This window comes from Ambystoma mexicanum, chromosome 10, assembly GCF_040938575.1.
Source record: "Ambystoma mexicanum isolate Mex_15411 chromosome 10, UKY_AmexF1_1, whole genome shotgun sequence".
NCBI lineage: Eukaryota > Metazoa > Chordata > Amphibia > Caudata > Ambystomatidae > Ambystoma > Ambystoma mexicanum.
Window position 1 is genome coordinate 1,604,403,687 of NC_090932.1, and position 19,351 is coordinate 1,604,423,037.

The window sequence follows — 19,351 nt, forward strand, 5'->3', positions numbered from 1 at the left end:
TCAGTGCCTTTCTTTAAAAAAAAATCGTGGATCAGTTGAAGCACAAGTTCGTTTTGAAAGGAATAAAGACGGGACGAGGAAGGCAAGTGGGAGGGTTCTGTGTGTTGAGGGAGGCGGGTGAGAAGGGAGGGGGACGGGGAGAGAGGGGACAGGGGGAATACAAATTATTAAAGTGAGCGACTGAGGGGGGAGGGAATGAAGTTTAGGATCATAACAAGTTCCTGGAAGCTGAGAATTCCTGGGACCTGAGGAGCACTCCTCCCGAGGAAGGACCAGAGCAGCAAAGTGTGAAGATGGAGGTAGGAAGTGCAGCGCAAGAGTGGGACGCTGGGCGCTTCTGGGTGGGGGTCAACCGTGTCCATGCCCCTCTCCCCAGACGCTGCCCCCACCTGGAAGGTAAGCCGCCCGTGCCACCCGCCGCGCGATGCTACATGGGGCCCCCCCACTTCAGCGCAAGCCCATCCAGGTGCAGTTTGCCGCGGGTAGGCGAGCGCCGTCCGCTCATTGTACCTAGTGCCAGATCAGAGCCGGGAGTGGAATCTTGCCAGGGGAGAGTTTAAGAGGGGGGATGGCGGGGGGGGGGGGGGCCTGGAGGGTGGGTGTGCGTCGGTTTGGGGAATGCAGTGCTGATGTTTCTATACCATGGCCAAGATTGCAGTATACCCTCAGTTTGTAGCTGTTTCTTGATCCTGGCGAGACGTGACATGGGGGAATTTCCAGGGAGTGCGTGTAAATGTTGGTTTTAGGTAACCTTGATCTGGAATCCAGTTAAGTACGGCCTACAGAGCCGGCATTTCGCCCCCGATCCTACTTTCAGGGCGGTGAAACCAAAGTGCCACACCACCGGAGGGGATGCCGCAGTCTGAGAACCAGGACACTATACTGGCAGTTTCCCGGGGACCGCTGCAGCTTCACAAGGCTACCATTTTGAAACCAGACCAGTTTTCTAGTGGACAGAAGAGCCCCTTGTGAACCCCCCACGGCCCCTTTGAATTCACACCCTGCCCTACATCAAACGCTTTTTTTTTGCTGATTAACTGCACAATCGGGTCCCTGCAGATCAGGGGAAGAATGGGGGAGAGAAAGGCAACCTCTTTTCCGGAGAACAATGCTGTTATGTCAGCTCCACTGGACAGGAATGTCTGGTTTCACAGCTCGCTGCCTCTCTACACCCCGCTCTCTCTCTCTCTCTCTCTCTCTCTCTCACACACACACATCTCCCCTGACACTGCCCGGGCTCCACTGATGAAAATACCCCACCCACTTAAATATAATCGTATACATTATAGCTAGCCACCCATTGTATACACAATAATGCAGTGTCAGACGTAAATTCTAAAGTACACTTTGCATTTCTCCAGACAATAGATTTCACCGACGTATGGCCCATCTATAATCCTGGCAGCAAACACACGACATGTATGAAGTAGTTATAAAGTGCATGTAAGTATACTCATGGAGCTACAATGCAGGTTTTCTGACCTGTACACACGCATATGTACACCAGCTGCTCTACATGCCAAAGCTCTGATCGCCTTCCCTTTTCGGGTATTTGCATTAATCCTGCACGGTTACTACATACTACCGCCCCATGTTTTGCTTACATTGTTCCTCCAGCTTGTTTTAATTTAACATGTAAACGTGTCCGTCTGCAGTTTGCAGAACCACGGCTCGAGAAAGTACAGTTAAACTATAAACACGTCTGTTGCAGGTAAAAATGCCATTTTACGTGCATCGTCTGGAGTATAAATACATATTGTAATTTGATGTCGGATGAAAAGTCTGGCTCGATTTGTCATTTACGTTATATGTTGAGCTCTTTATGCACTTTTTAAATATCGCACTCCCCCACACACATGTAGGTTGACGGTCATGTACACTGTGTTTCTTTACCCAGTGAAAGGTCCGCACGGTTGTTTCAGCGTTACGTGGCTAGATGAATCATACACACACACACACACACACGGCATGTTTGTGAACCAGAGATCGAAGTGAGGGAACTATCGTGAGCAGAGTCTCACAACCTCTTTTTTATGTTCATAATTCTACTATGTTTTACAACCATTGTCACCATTACATCACGGTCCTTTTTGTAGTTAAATCATTATGAAGACTTGCTTGATATCTTTTAATATTCCCAACAGGTAAGCTGTTTTTTTTTTATCTCCTGTGTGGTTGTGAAGCGGGCCTTGGGTATAACCTGATGATTTTGGGTAGGACACCCTCCCGCATGTTTGCCACTTCCACCCTCCTCCCCTTTTTACTCCATAACACATTTTTGAGCCATGCACATAGCCCCCACACCACCCATACCATCTCCTACTACTGCTAGTGTCCAGTTCCACTCCTTTTGTAAATTAAATTACACTTCTTCCTATGATGGGGTCACACATGTGCATGTTAAATGTGGGAGGATGACAACTGTGCACATTAAGCTGCTTTAGCACGTGGCTGAAGTTCACGCACTTTATATATACAGCAAGGTTTGTGTTTTCTGAAAGGAAAATATTGACCAGCTCATCAGATAAGAGATTTCGTATAATTAGTTTCAGTACTCCAAGGGATATGCGTATGACCCCATGGTTCACGCATGTCGACTCATATCATTCTATGGCATATGCACATGTTTACGGCATCCTGCGTGCCAATGAAATGCGCATATGACCCATGTGCGCACCCACATTGCAGGGCACCTAGATTCCTTTCAACAATGTACATGTTCAGCCTTTGTGTACAACAGCACGTCAATGTATATCACTGTGCATGCGTATGGCCCACTATAGTCTACACAGATGTCGGGTTTCCACTGTAAACTACACACGTGCCCGTGACCCATTGTACATGCTGACGACTCGGTGCATGCTATTTCGATGTGTAGTTTGACCCGTGCACGGACTAATTTATAATGTAGTTTATCTTTATGCACAAATCCCTTTGTGCTACTCATGAAATTACATTCCCTGTGTGTGTGGCAGAGGTCCCAGTGCATAGCGTTTTATGCGCATATACAACCCCTGTTATACTGGCCATGTTTGCAGATCCCCCCTTTATAGCCTGTATGCCCATGTATAAAAAGCCCCTTCCTCCGCCCTCTTCAGGTGTCACAGGGGCAGTGTGCGCGGCGGCCTTCCCCAGGGCCACCCCAGGCTCCCCGTGAACAGACCCCCCTGAGCTACACGGGAGTCAATGGTCTGTGGCTGGGAAAAGGCGGGTAAAGCTCGCGGGAGGCCCCGGATTTGTGAATGGGGGCATGTGTGTGTGCATTCATTGTTAAAAGAGGCGGCCTCGCGTGACGTCACGACCAATCCATTGCCCGGTGAGATTTTCAAACCTCTCCCCGCGGAGCCAATTGGGAGGCGGGTGGCAAAGACTAGCGCAGGGGGCGGCCAATGGAAGCGGGCTATGCTAATGAGACGCTCGGCCGAGCAGGAGCTGAATGTCAACTAGTCAAAGATGGAGGCCGGAACGGGGAGGCCATGAGGTGTGCGCTTGGAGGCGGCGGAGGATGAGGTATTTGGCCAGGTAACGCTGCTACGGACGGAGGAGCATCGTGCGGAGCCCCCTCTCCCTGGCAAAGCTGGCGCTCAGGATCTCTCGCAGGTGCTCGCGCCGCCCTATCGCGTCTGCGGAGGGGGCTCGCGGTAAGCCCCTCCCTCCGTACGGCTTGTCTTTGCTGCTCGATATTGGCGCTCAGAGTACGCCTCGGCTGCACAGTGCCCCCACCCGCCCCCCAGTGTGCGCTCCCCAGCCTCGCTCTGAGGTGATACACGCAGCGCTTGTGCCATGCCTTCTTCCCAGGCGTGCGCGCAGCTCGTGGCCCCTCGCGCGCAGCCTCGCTCTGAGGCGGCGGCGCAGCCCCACGCGTGGCTCCTCTCGAGCAGCCTCGTTCTGGAGCAGCGCGCGGCCCCTCGCGCGCCGCCTCGCTCGCTCGCGGCGGTCTCGAGCAGCCTCGTTCCGGAGCAGCGCGTGGCCCCTCGCGCTCCGCGGCTGGGCGCCTGAGTTTTCGAGGTGGCTGGCTCGCTCCCTGCCGCCCCCTGCTGGCCCGGGCGCGGCCTAGCCACAGACGGCCGCAGCACCCCACTGGGGGAACGTGGCCCCTCGCGCGCAACCACCAACGCGCCGCCTTTCAGCTTCTTCCCGCTTTCCATGCCCGTGGGGGGCGTGCGGGGGATTGGGCGGGAGCCCGGGACGAAGGGAAGTGGCCGATGGCCGATAGCAGGGGGTCCACACCGTCCCCATAGAGCTGGTTGAAAGTTCTCTTGCCGCCAGGGGAGGGGCAGAGAGAAGTCACTTTTTATAAATTTGATATTTTCTGGCTATTTCCTAAGGTGTGAAGATAAAGCAGCAGGGAAAAGGATGTCGGTCGCACTACACTCCCCCTCGGGGGTGGGGCACCACAAGAAATGGTGAATTGGGGGAGGCAACTATAGCCAGTATGCCCAGGCCGTGCTGTATCCTGTCCATAAAAGTTAAGATCCTACTTGAGTGATCTGTTGCCCATAGGTTTTGATATGCCTCGCCTCTGCCTGCACTTTCAGGGCTCCAAGGGCCAGTGGAAAGAAGAGCAAGGCAAGCACCCCCCCCCCCCCCCATAGGGTGTCTTTGAGCCCCTTCCACCCAGCGATGTTCCGCAAGTGAACTTCGTACTCTGCAAGGCTGCCTCTATAAAGTGGAGGCATGCCCAGCACAGGGTGCACCCCCTGAGCCAGGCGCTTACAGTTGGACTGGCCAAGCAATGGTGCCCACTCAAGCATGTTCAGCTTGTCGGTGCCACTTACGTGGCGGCCTGCCCACCAAGTCAATCCTATGTACGTTAGGCGCGTTCCTTAAATGACTTGCACTACACGAAGACCAGTCCAGTGGCGAAGTCCTGTTACTTTAGGGTGTGTCCAATAGTTACTGCAATGACAGAGGTAGGTCCAGCTGCTGAGATCCACCCTCAAAGAGGCTAGTTCTACGAAAGAGCCTCACTTACAATGAATGGTCAGCAAGCGAGCCTCGTCACTTTTCAATGAGGCCATCTACAGTGAGGCGTATGTTCTGTGAGTTGGCCTGGTACCGCCGCTTCAGTGCATTACGTAGGGGCCGTCTGATGCAACTCTGGTTCTTAAAATGGACAGGCCTGGGATATATTGGAAATGGTAAATCACAGGGATCAGCTTTAACCCGTAGAATCAGTCGAGCCCTTCATAAGACTTGTTGAAAACTTGTCACATTTGTCTTCAGACTATTAAACCGTAGAAGTACCCTGGGCACACATATCATGAGGTACACGTGTAACGGACTAGACTGTTTTGTATAAGCAGTTGTACGTAAAAATGCATGTTGCCTTTAAAAAAAGTTAACATCTTTGGGGGGAAAATACACGTTTAATTCTTAAAAATGTTGGCTGGGATAGGGTGTACGTTTACGTTTCATTTAGTTGCAGTCATGTAAGTTTCCATGCATAACGTTTTCCTTAAAGGTGGTGTGATTTATTGCATTGAGAATACGAAATGTATGTGAACAACAGTGGTATTTGTGTGATCTGTGCACGCTGGGGTATGCATGCGGAAGCGTGCGTGCATTTTTTGCACTTTGTCCCAGTGGCTCCAGGCAACCTTTTAGTGTGGCATTTTGTTAGTTGGGGAAACTTCTGTTACCATGTTTCAAACTACTGCAAATGAATGTACCTTTTAAACAATCCTGATATATTCTGGAAGTGTACTACAGAGTTAAAAGGCCAAACATAAAATCGCATATACATGTTGTTCTCTTGCCTACGGGCGCCTCGAACTAAAGCCCCGAAATGAGCTCTAAAATAAAGATTTAAAGGGCACCCTAAAATGTTGCCATTTGCAGTTTCACTCATTACTTTACGATTTTAATTTGTAGCAAACACGTGAACTTGTTTGAAGGAAAGAATATTTAAAAAAACTTTTAAGTTGCTAATTATTCACTGCTAAACGAATTGAGCTCTTTAGCTTCACAGTTACACCGAGACAACTGTTTAATAGCCTTCCACGTTTAAATAGGATGTGAGATTAGATATTGCTAACGTTTCAATTTCAATAGCAGCAGATGTTTTTAGAATATATATGGTGGTATCGCTTGATATCTGGCGAAAAATCCCGCTGGGCGGTTGCGACAGCCAAAATATTGGAGGCTGCCTTCAACAAAATCAACGCGGCAATCTAGGCCGTTAAGACTAATACTGCACACGACACGCTCTGATCTCTTTGACGTTCTTGTAAAAATCTTTCTCTTTGATTACATACAAGTAAATAAAAAAAAAAAAAAAAAAAAAAAAAAAAAAAAAAAAAAATATATATAATGTTGTGTTTTTAGGATATCGCCCTGATGTAAATGCAGGTTGTCCCTTTGGGCTTTTACAGCATTTATAACACGTCATTCAACATTAAATCCATATTCTAATGGAGCTGATGTATGTAACTTGAATGCGTACAGCTCTTTGGAACTTAAAGCAGCAACTCCCCTCTCTTAGTACCCTCCGTCAACAATTTATGGAGGCAATCTTTAAAGCACATAATTAAGAAATATTTCGAATCCATGTTTTATTTTTGTTTACTTGATCTGGCGAGAAACTACAAAATCACTGCAGTGTGCGTTATTTTAAAGTGTGACTGTGTACATACCACAAAGCGTTCGTTATGCAACCAAACGGCGACACTGCGTTTAACAGAGTATGGCGTTGCACAGTATTAATGCCACATGTTAAATGAATTGTTTTAATGTAAAGGTCACGTGTGTCAATGGCTATACTTCCTTTTATGTCCTTCAGCTAAAAAAGCCTTTGTTGCAGCGAGCGAAACTGGTCATTTGTGTTAGTCTAAGGACGGATTACGTGGAATTTAAGACTTTTTGCGGAAAATCGGTGTGAAAATACTGTTAACCGGAGCCCTTTTTCTGTTGTACTACTGGTAATCATGGTCGAGCAGTGCAATATTAAAAGGGCATTGGCTGCCAGAATCGTGCCTCTGGACGCTGGATGGTGCCTCCTGGTGTTATGATACACATGTGCGATATGTTTTATCTGCAAAAGAAATATATATTGCCTGTGCTTTCGATTGGTACATGTATGTATTTTCCATTTGTGACGCAATCGTGATACTGGTATTCTATATAAATCGCCCACCCACAATGCGTATGTTCATGTGTCATCGCGTCAAGCTAACGCTGTAGGCCCTTTTTCATCCTAGCAAGTGAGCAACCTTGTAACTGTCTGGCAGTATTGGGAACGTTTATTTTACACTTTGGTGGCTGTGTTTCGTAAAATGTTGCGTGTACTTAAACCACGACAATCCAAAGCACCGATGCTCGCTATACCGTTGTACGAGTATCCTGTTTAGTTGAGATGCCTGCAATTGAGAAACCTGTTGTTTTTCTGAAAATGTATCGTGGGTTATCCCACCACAGAATGTTTCGTCCAATGCCCATGCTGTTCTGCTCTAACTTTTTCTCTCCCCTGTCCTGGCTCGCTGCGCATTTGGAGGCTGTAGTTGGCTTTAGAGGCTGCTTGGGAAGGTTGGCTGGCGTCAGTTGCTCTGACAGTGTTGCACTACTGCGTGCACAAGTAAGCAGTGCAATGATATTGTCAAAGCATTTGGTTCCAGTTCTGTCACACGGCGCGATCGTTTCCTGTCGCTGGAGGATTGACTTGACGAGCTAATTGAACTTTTCCCGGATGTGTTTGAATTGACATGCACTTTTACCCCTCCCCGCATGTCCTATGCAAGATGCCTGCTGTATGCCACCTTGGGCCACGTCCCTTCAGCATGTGTGTATGGTTTGGAGCCAGAGGGCCTGATTCTTAAAGCCTTTTTAATGCCCGAGGGTTAGGCGCGCTATACAAATGTAATAAATAAATGGGAAATCCCATTGGAAACGCCTTGTGAATCAGGCCCTCGGGTCCGCTTCTATGTTCATCTTGGAGAACGACAACATTTGCTGGGATGCCTTTGCAAGCTAAACAGGGTAGCGATACGCTGAGAATATGTGCATGGCTGGCATTTCACTGTCGTGTTTCGCATTGGTGCTTCGCAGGAGTGTGCGTTTTCTAGAATGTACATGCATTTTGCTACCCGGGGAGGGGGCCAGGGCTACTACGGCTCCACAGATTTGAATGTAAACAGTACGTAGTGTTGTACATTTTGATGTTGCCACGGTAAGATGTGCACACTCCTCGAGAGCCGTCGCGATTGTTGCCTCTTCGGCAGCTGTGACAGGCTGCATAATTCACGTTCTCTTCTCAGAAGGACGGCAAATAATGCACACATTGACGGTGCCAAAGCGTGTATTTTAGGCATGTTGGCATAGTGTTTGTGTGGGCCTCTTAAAAAAAACGGCCCTATATTGCATGCCATCGCCAGTAAATGTGGCGAGTGGGGGAGGAGGTGAAACGCTACACTGCTCTCAGCAGCGTCCTCGTGTTTATTGGGGAACTGAAAGCCTGCCATGGCAGTCCAGTCCGTTCATGCTATGGATGTCGGGACCAGGGTTCTAACTCTGGAGGGGGCGCTTGTTTACCCGGGTGATGTCAACAGAAGAGGGTACATGTTTCCGTGGTGGCGATTATGGGCCCTGCTGCCACCCCTCCCCAGGCATTCCCGTGCCAGACCCCGTACATTCCAATATGCATGGCCGCTCCATCTAATCTCATACCCTTTCCGAAAGCATCCTAAAATAAACTTGCTCATTCCTTGGCCCTGGGGATAGGGACATGTTTTTTAAATTCCGAGCAGTGGTCGTTTCAGGTGTTTAAAAAAATCAATTTTTTTAGGGAGTACTTCTGTCAAGCACTGTTCTAATTTAAAAGAAACGCAATCCTACACGCACACACATCTGGATCACCGTATTTGTAATGTGTTTCCTTACTTAAAAATGGTGTGTGGGTAAAAACAAGCAAGATCGCCTTGCAACAAAGAGAGAGAGTCTGTAGTCGCATGCCCAGGATGTACTGCACATTGTGTATGGTTTGTTAACGTAGTTGTGTTGTATGTGTATACCCTACCTGAAGGGTGTAATAGTGTAAATTAGATCAGAGCAAATTTCCAGGAAAAAAGGAGTCGGAGGCGCAAAGACTGGAGCATTCTGTATTTGTGCAAGGAAACCATTTGCATATATGTGTGTGAGCGTATGGAGATTCCAGTGTTTGTCTCTAGCTGCGGGGGAGGGGAGGTTTGCGAGGAATGCGGGGAAGCAGGTCGGGCTGAGGAGGGGGGAGGGGATTGCCTTGGGATAGCTTTCATCCTGTTGTTGTATAAACTTGTTAAAAGAGAAGCTCATGGGTGGTGGAAGCAGCCTTGAGATGTGTTTTCTGGAGGAGACCAGGGCTGACTTTTTCTCAAGAACTAATTGCAAAATAAAATAGAATCCGATGTGTGAAATGTGTAACGGTGCTCATTTCTTTACAAGAGGGTCTTGATTTTTAGGCCCCGTGTCCCAAGGTTCTTTTTGTTTCTGCGGGATGTGTCCTCCTGTGGTCAACGTTGCCAACACCAGCTCCTTGCTATGTCATGTCCACTTTCCCGTGGTTCCTTTGGCAGTTCCTTGCTGTAAGCTCATCTGTATAACTTAAGTCTCCACGCGAGGCCAACTCCAGGGGCCCTTAATAACGCGAATGTAACCCTAAACTAGTTTAGAATCGTCGGGTACTGCCTGGTCCAATGTGCTCCTATAGAGGTTTTTCCCTTGCTGCTCCACTGGCAGACAAGATACGGTAGTTGCAATTTGGCTGTGGCTGTTAGTAGTTTAATAATCTGACGTACACATTGCTGGTTAGAGGTGGTGGGAGGGATATACAGGCATGTTTTTAAGAAGGTCGCGGGTTTATTATGGCCTTTTGGTGTGTAGTTGCTGGGGGTTGCATCAACTTGACGTGGGCGCAAAGCTTACCATAACTTAACTTGTGCCCTAAAGCTTCTGTCGAGAAAGCTCGACTTTCCGGAAGAATTGCAGGGCAGGCTGGCTTTTTGCACACCTAGACAGGTTCGGTCCTGCATTGCACAGGAATCCCCTGTTACTCTTGGGGATTTGTACAAGCTTGCTGTGTAGGCTTAACCAGTCACATGTGGAATGCTAGGAATTAGACAGCTAAAAAGCGCGAGTGATGGGGGAAACTGTGGCCCCAAATGAGCTGCAGTGCAGTCACTGCTATTCCCTGCACTCTGCCTTGCTATAGCTTATTATTTGAGTAGCTCTATGGAACCCCAGGGTAGACGCCATCCCTGCCTGTCTTGAGAACAACATGGCACTTGGGGGAGGGTGGTCTTTATCTTCGAGCCCATGCTTTCAGATACATGTGGATTTAAGAAATGATCTGGCAACTATGGTCAACGTTGGGGGATAGGACTGGCAAGCATGCCACAACACTGCGAGTCCATACGTGCTCTGCCAACTGCATAATTCCCAGTGCTTTTCCATACCTCTCCTGAGCACATCAAGTTGCATTTTGTGCTCGGAAAGTATTCGCATATTATTCGACATGGTTGATTTACATACTGACTGACGCAAATATATTTTGTTTGTGTCACTGCAAAAGTATAGGTACAGCCAGAGTTCTCTAGTGTAGTATTCTGCTCTATTTTTTTCTTAATAGGAAACTTTTCTGGAATACTTTCTTGCATAATTGACCCTTGCGATCTTGCTTGCACCCCTCAGAGTCTCTAGAATGCCCTTCAGGCTGAGGCGCTACCTATAACTAGCCGATCATAGAATATCATTCTTGAAAAGTTTTTTTATTTCTAACATTGGTCAATGTGCATATCTTTTCAGAATTCTTGTGGAGACCAAACTGTTTTTAAACGGCTGCCGGTGCTAAAGCTGTAATATGTCTGTGTTAGTGCATTGCCCCACAGGAAATGACCAAGCAGCCATGTGTGGTATTCCAGACTTAACTGCTTGGAGCTGCTAAACTGGAGTAGCCTTTAAACTGTTTATTTTTCCTCGTGAATACAGCGCCATGCTGAGTATACAAGGTGTGCGTGCTTGCCCACAATTCATTACGTCCTTCAGAAATGCATTTGTGCTGAACTGACATATAATTGTAATAGAACACCCCAGTTGCCTCGCTCTTTTCTGGACCGGGAAGTGGATGTGTGCCATTATTAGTGTGTCAAATCTAACATTTGTGGACACTCGGGGGAGGGCTATTTCTGGAAAGCTATGTCCCATAAACAGGTGTTAAACACTTTTTCCGCTGCGGTGCTTTGTATGGATGCTAATCAAAGGCTTTCAAAATATGACCCAGCCTTCATTGTGTTGATGAAGCGAGTGTGTTACTGGATTCATTGAAAGTTAAGCTGTTTGGCAAATCGCGTTGGCCAGTTTTAACCGTTTTACCTGAGCAAAGGCTACTTGCACTCAATAAATAATGCTTAAAACTAGAAGTAAGCGCTTTTCACGAGGGGTGATCGTTTAGAACTCCAGCGTGGGGGTGAGCTGCAAGGTAAATGGCATTGTTTAGTGTGCCATTTAAAAACAATTAAAGCTGCATGTGCAGGTCTTCTGTTATTTTTAGCGTGGGGGTTGGTGAGCCAACTTCAAAGGGGCCCTGCCTGTCTCACACTGCCCTGTGGAACGGTAGGAATCTTTATGGCAGGGCCCAGATCAATGTGGAATGCATAAATTAGCCACGAATTCATGAATTAGCGGATTGTCTCTGGGCCCACTTCCATTTAATCCCGTCTCAAACCAGGCTGGTGGAAGGAGAACCTGAAAGTGTCGAGCAACTGTGCCGGTGTCGAGGGGCTGGCAGGCAGGCAGGCCTATCACTCTAAGCCTGCTTCTAGCTCATAATGGAACCTGAAAGTGTCGAGCAACTGTGCCGGTGTCGAGGGGCTGGCAGGCAGGCAGGCCTATCACTCTAAGCCTGCTTCTAGCTTATAATGATGACTGGCCGTTTGGAAGAGATGGTAACGTTTGATTTGTTTATTATGTGTTTGTGCATTTCTCTGGGTCTGGGAATGCTATTGTATACTCACATGCACACTATGAACGAGTCTGAGTAAGGGGCACCGTGTATGACGTCTACGGCCATTCATGCATGCCTTTATTGTCTAGTTGTAAACAACCCCGCTGCACAGCTCGTTCCAGAAGCCCAGCTTTGTTAACGTTAAGGTCGTGTTGCTTTTCAGTGACACAGCCCTAAACTGCAGTTGTTTGCTTTTTTCCCTTAAAGGTTTGCATCCCGGATCTTCGGATTTGTCTGCAAAAGTAACACTATCGTATGTGTAAAGCGCAGACACTGTGGGCATGTGAGGCTCGAGTACCAGCTGAAGAGAGCCATGCCCTTCTAAGCGCCATGCTGCCGTCAATCGCACGGATGGCATCAACAGGTATACTTACGGTTGTACGGATCCCAGCAATCTGGAAAACATCTAGCCCTCTAACAATATGAGCATTGAATTTTAACACGCCTTTCCTAAGAATCAGCTAAACGTATGTTTTTCGGATCATTGTTGTCTTATATGGTCTGCATATGCGTGTTTTTTATGTGAAGTGTGACAAGTTGCCTATCGTGTTGTGTGTGCAGTGTTAGGGTTTGCCTGGCCTGACACGGAAATCCGCCTGACTGCAGCATGGACCCTTAAGGACAAGACCCTATCAGTGTTGCCTCTGCTTTTGTACTCAGGGTAGTAGTGCAATATTGCTTATAGGGTCTCCACCTTGAGAGCACTCTTCCCCACAAGATAGAGGCGCCAGCAGAAGCGGAGCCGTGCACGTTGCTCTAATGTTTCCCAGCACATTTGAACACAGCTACAAATATGTGTTTTTGGTTCCTATTTATAACAGACTGACCTTCCTTCCTCCTTGGTGGGAATCCCAGTGAACTATGCTTTCCACTGGATCCAGTTGCCTTCCACTGGATCCAGTTGCAGCATACATGTTTTGGACCGTAGAACAAGATATGCCCCGAGTGAAAAACAGAAACTACTGTTTAAATTAACGGAAGCCAGTAGACACAATTGGATAATAATAGCGAACACTAAGGATTTTTCTATTTCAATATGTGGGCTTTCCAAAATCCATATGTCGGCAAGTAGATCCTTCAAAAATGATTTTAACAAGTGGTTTCACAAACAAACACACATGTTCAGATTGTAAAGCGTTCAAAGTAATCCTCTGGTTAGAAGTAAAAAACGTGTTTGTAACTTCCATTGGTGTTGCAATTGAGAAAATGATCAATATTTAAAGTTTTTAAAGTGAATCGCAAATCTTCTTCTTATTGAGTGTCCCTGTGAAGCTTTTGTTGTGAACGTGGTTACGGACACTATTAACATTTCACTTTTTATTGGGGGTGTGCAGTTGCCAACTTGCCACCAACTCTCAGTACTAAAGTTCACTTACGATGCACATTATAAAAAATAAAGACAAGTGAAATACCGATGCTAAACCGAATTTAATTTACCGTTATCCATGTGTGGCTATTTAGAGATGCATGCCTTGGTTTCGCAATGTTGCAGACATGTAGTGAGGGGTAACGCTGCAGTGTTATTTACAAGACACACTCATACAGTGATGTATCTGACAAGGTAAACCGCAGAATTGTGCATAAGAAAAGACTTCTGTATTATGTATGTCACTTAAACCAGCGATAGTAAGTGATACTAGTCCGTTTCCCCCTAGTTTACAGGTTTCTGTGACCAGCCTTGTATTTCTGCCATGGCTTCTGCTGCTTACCGCCCCGCCTATATGCATAAGACGTATATCTTTCCAGGGTGCTGCTTTGCTTATTTAACATGATGGTTTTTAAACCCACTATGTCATGAACTGACCAAGCGCTGCTGTATTAACGGCGCACGAAGAAACCCCCTGCTTCTCACGATTGGAAGCTAGAAGAAGAGTGGTAAAATGGTTGGCTCGGCGGCTCTGCTCCACCCTGGGCTCCGCTTTGGAAACCCTCTTGCTGGGGGAGGGGCTGAGAGAAAGGAGGAGTAGCTGGGTGGGTGGCCTCCAACTGCTGTTTTCAGGTGGTCCCAGTATCTCTATTGGGACCTGTGAGGCCCAGTAGAAGGGCAAAATGGGTGGGACTAAAGCAGGCTGGGCGCGAGCAGCTCTAATTACCTCCTGTCAGTGTCAGTACTGCCCTGCTTGCAATTGCTGTAGGCCCCATGCCTGCAGTCCTAAGGGATGAGCTCGTAAAGAAGGCGGGGTACAATTGTTATGAAAACACGTGAACACTGTGCCTTTCACGAAGGCACGGATTGTGAATGCTGCTTTCGTCTGTAAAGGGGCAATGGGCTTGTGCCTGTAGCCAGAGAACGAGGGGCGGTGCATTGCTGGTATGCCTTCTTGCTGCTGAGTGTGTCTGCCTGAGTATCCGGCGTTCAGATGTCAGCAGGCTGCCTGGCACTCTTTCTCTGTTGCACTACTGTCAGATGCGAGCCTAGCAGTGCAATAATGAAAGGGCGTCAGTCTGTCCTGGGTTCAGCAGCGTGTGAGGGGAGCGGAGGACCAGGAGACGGCCAATTAATCCTGCCACGGTGACAGCCTGCTGCAGGAAAAAAGCAATACAAACCACGAATGCACTGGGTGTTCAAACCTGTACTGTTTTTATTCCACAAACTGACTAAAATGTACATTTGTTTTGTAGGCCTGGATGAAAGTTAAGACGCGTTTCTTTTGGATACTGTTTTTATATCACATAATAAAAGGGTTACCCGAGGAAAACACGTTAGTCTCCCGTATTCCTTCCATTCATTAATGTAGGACGTATTCCATGTAATGAATATAATGTAGGATCCTTGAATTCCGACTCCCTCGTCTAGAATGTAACAAAGACACGGTGTAAACCATGGCATGTAAGTGTAACTGCAGTAACAGCATTTAACAACATCGGGCCTGATTTACAGAACGTGTTTCATTGGGATTGTCCCATTGAAAAACGGGTTTGTAAATCTGGCCGACTAGGCTCAAATTGTGTAGTTTATTATACATTACTAACATAAATCCCCACATTTAAACATAATTAATCCTAGTTGTTGGACGCTAAATATATCCGATCTTAAAACGTGACATCTTTGCCCTTCCCCCTTCAACATATTGATGATTGCAAATTTCGTCTCCCAGCAGGCCGATTGACCAGCTCCTGGAAATGGCTGATTTTGCATCACCGTGGTAAAATGTTGGTTTGTATGCGATTCAAATGTTTTGGGATGGGTGAGAGTTGAGTCTTGTCTGAAAAAGCTTTTGTTGCAGTGGGAGGCCCACCGCGCAGAGAGCAGGCGCCGAGGGGCTCCGCCCACCCGCCCTCCTGGAGTCCACCCCAGCAGCAAGGTCTGAGCAGGAGCCATTTTAAGACTTCCCTGCCGTTATCCCGGATTCCAGAAAGAAGTGGACAATGATGTCCAGCTTTTCGTGGCGTGCTTCTCTAATCCTCGCTGCCACATAGAGAAATGAAGGTGGACATTCCGGCTGGCATGTGCTTTGCCGTGACCCTTCCTGGCCGCTTTGATACCAGCCTTTACATACTCGTACAAAATGGCGTAGCCGATAGAGCGCCAGCCAATCACAAGGGTGGGCCTTACACTTGGGCCTGTTTCTACCTTTATCAAGCCGTCTTCATAAATGTTTGCTGCGTGGGTGGGCATTTTCGTGTATGTATATGATCTACGTTTTTTCGATCAGCATGTACATTATTTTGTTTTTGTGCAATGAGCCTGTACACCTTACAAATCAAGAACACATATTTGAATTACTGTTAGGATACAACATAATAGATGCTCCAGGGAGCAGATTATACATCGGGCGATATTAATAACCATAACCTAAAACCATGCCTTGATATACTCCTGGTGACTGGGCGCCGTGGTACTACCACGTACGTGTGCACTGAGCATCCCCACATTAGAAGGGGAGGAACTAAAAACAAATCTAATCAAGTATACACAATTGGCCTTATTCACTGAAGCATGAGCAAATATAAACTCCTGACATAAAAGTTTCAAAAGAAAGAAAGGCAGCAACGACACCCAACGTGTTTTAGGTTAAATAATTGTGATAGGTGATTTGCCGAGTAAGACATTGAATGGTGTTAACTTTCCACTTCATATTGTCCATAAAAAAAGAAGTTAAATACCGTACACATTGGCCGTGTGCACTTTAGATATATCTGCTGCAGGGTTACAACACCAACAAAATCGGAAAGTTACGTCATAGTTAAATGTAAAACCACTCAATTTTTTATTTTTTTATTTACTTGTGAACAATCAAAATACATGATTTTTACAAGGCTGACATCTTCCTAGAAAGTCTGGGATGCCGATCTTGTTTAAGAAAGTTCCACTCCATTTACAAATACAGTCCATTTCCGTGTGCCAGCGTTTACTCCAATGACGTATTGCGGACTGAGCGGAAAGGGGGCAGGGCACAAATGGTGAGGCCCAGAGCCCCCTTGTAGTGTGACGTTGGGTTTGCCAGAAAGGGCTATTTCCCTCACAATTAGTTGTCTCTAAATTACCGTTGTGCTGGGAAAAAGTGAACGTACAAGGGCTGTTTTCCACGGCAGAGGGTACTGGTTTTATCTATAGATTAAGTGCCCCAGATTAAAGTAATTAGGTAAACACTTTGTTTGAAAAATCGGAACGCGACACAGGGCCATGTCATGTTTGTAGTAGGCCCCAGTTTAGCACACATGATGTAGCTTGTTTGCTGGACTTCCACTGAATAGCTTTGGCTGAAACATTGGACCTAGCTAGGCACCACAGGAAGACATGCACAGGCCTGGCATCACATTTTCTGTGGTAAACAGCAGTTAAAGGCGCGCAGCCCAACCAGCTCCTGGTATCCTTCCCAGGGACAACCTTCCCGGAGGTTACACGCTACTGTCTATTGCATCTGTATGTATCATAGATAGGACTTCTGTGGAGTTTAACCGCACACGTCTAAAATGTCCATGAATTTACGACTGTGGGTGGGCATCTGTCGATCAGGAAGCAGTGCCTGCTCCCACCCTCTGCTGGCCAGGAGGGGTGCGCACTGTCGGGAACACGTTTCATGTTCCCTTCTGCTCTAAAGTGTAGCTCTCAAAAGGTCTCCAAAGTGTCAACTATGCCTGGAATGGGCTGTATGGGCGAGGTAAAGAAATCCCTTCTTTTTTTCAAAGGCCTGCTGTGCCCTCAACCCCCTCCCCTGTTTATTTTGTTGCCCGACCCTGTGGGGAGTTGGGACAGCTGCTGGAAGCGGCAGATCCTTTGCAGATTGCAGGGGTTGTGACCTGGAGGCCCCCTTTCCTCTGTCCCGAGAACTGACGAGTCCGTCACGTTGGAGGTGGGGGAGGGAGTGGGATGGGCTGTCCTTTCGACATCTTTCAATCCATGAATGAAACAGGAAAGGACAAATGCAAATGAAAAGGAGCGATTACTTCCAGTTTGGCGAGCTGCAGATGAGTGGATGTTGATGGCCAGAAAGCTGTCCTATGAAATAGCTCTCACGTGTACCTTCCCGCCCTTCCAGTGACATGTTGAAAGAGGTTTTAACGCCTGGTGTTTGTGTTTAAATTCCATAGGTGCACACAGATGGGTTTGAAATCGGCCGACTAGGGGTGCATTATGCTCTTTTAGTTATCTCGTCGAAGCACTTGCAGATATGACGGGAGAGTGGGTTCAGCTCTCTTGCTACCACAGGCTCCATCCGACCGGTTCCATGCTATCATTGTTGGACGACTGAGTATTCATGTTGGTTTAGGAACCGGGAGTTTTAATCTGCAGATGCATGGAAGCGGATTTCCCTGAAAAGCCCCCTGGACTGGGGTAACGTCAATGTCGAAGTTCACCCCAGCTCCTCTGACTTTTCAAATCGCATAGATACCCGTCTTGTTGTTTCAGATTAGGCAAGGGTGCACGTGGCTGGCTAAAGGGCCAGCAACCACGACAGCATTTTTTGTTTCTTGATGTCAACTGAACCCGACCCTTCTCGAACTTCATCACCTAGCGTCCTAGACGATCTAACTCCGGACACGGCTTTTCGACCGCAACTGCTCCCAGTTTTCCCTGTATTTCGTTTGCAATTAGGTTTAATTGTGAGAGCTGCATATTGTATCAATGTCACTCACTAGAAGGCTATAAAATGTAAGAAATCAAATGAAAACTTCGCGAAAAGGAGACTATGATTGAAGCCACAGGAAAATCTCAAACCCATTACATGTTCCCATGGGCCTTTTCTTGTCCGGTGCAGGGTACCACGCCACTGTGGTTCATAGAATATGCTGCCCTGTTTTACGAGGGATCCAGTGTGCTTTAAAATCACGTTTTGTCACTGCTGGCACGTGTCAGTTGTGAAGCACAGGTCGTTTCTTTTTTACTGCGTACCTTACTCCCAACTTCAAAAAAGTACATACATAGTTGGACTAACATTTTATCTGGAGCCCTGCATCGATGGCTCACAGACAAGCTGGTTTGGGGGACGAATGTCACTGAAATAAAAAGATGCTGCCCTTTCGAGACCCATGTGGATTTTCCGAATCTTCAATTGGACAAGACCACGCTATTTGACTTTCCTAAAGCCTGCAAAATAGTTCTTGCAGCTTTCTTGGTGGTAGCAGTAGCAGGCCCCCGATTCTCCAATCATTTCAGGAGGAGGTGCATCATGAAACAATTCCCCTACTGTGTGTCTTGGAACAGATAAAATACAATGTCAAAAGACAATCTTGCCTAGATTGTACTTCTCTGAGCCAGGTCCACCCCCACCGCCCCCACAGATGTCATCATAACATGATGTGGGTTGCATGTGGCTGGGCACATAATGGAGTGCTGGTGCCCGACTGGGTTGTGGCCTTGTGGACTTCCCGAAATAAATAGCCCCACGATGAATATGATCGAATTAAATGGATCTTTACAGAATTAACTGCAATGCCGCGCCATCGCTGTCGTGCTAAAAAAAACATTAGGTTACCTTTTTAGATTGTAGCCTTCAAGATCGCATGGGTCCCTTCTAAACTGCCAGAGGAAGAACCTATGTGGTCTTGAATGCAAAAAAACAAACATGTGACTTGACTTCATGATGTTATAATTACTTTTATCTGGCTTAAATGACACAGTGGATTCTGACAACATGTCTTAAAGGTGTCAACCTTGCAACAACAACAAAAAACCGCACAAATTGTATAGCAGCAATAATACCCGATCCGGTGGGCAGGTTCAGGTGGTAATGGCCTCGGGCCTTAACAATGGGCAATGGCACAGTTGCCACACATTCCAAGTTGCCGAATCGGTATTTCTGCAATTAGCACCCTGTGTTTTGAACCGGAAACCCGGGGTGCGGACAGCAATATATTTTGTTTGAATGGATGGGGCCAATATCTACCTAAGATGGCTACTATGGATCTAGAATGTGGGGCTCCATACGGAGCTCC

At 47.2% G+C, this 19,351-nt stretch overlaps 1 long non-coding RNA gene across 2 annotated transcripts in view; it reads left to right on the top strand.

The window, feature by feature from the left end:
• The first annotated feature begins 201 nt into the window (after positions 1-201).
• Positions 202-19,351, top strand: part of LOC138492659 (uncharacterized) — a 301,491-nt gene continuing 282,341 nt past the window's right edge. Inside the window, exon 1 of one of the 2 annotated variants that reach the window (XR_011276242.1) lies at positions 202-299. This is a non-coding gene — a long non-coding RNA (uncharacterized lncRNA). Of the gene's footprint in view, positions 300-631; positions 3,523-19,351 lie in introns of those variants that run through there. The other variant, XR_011276241.1, reaches the window with a different exon arrangement.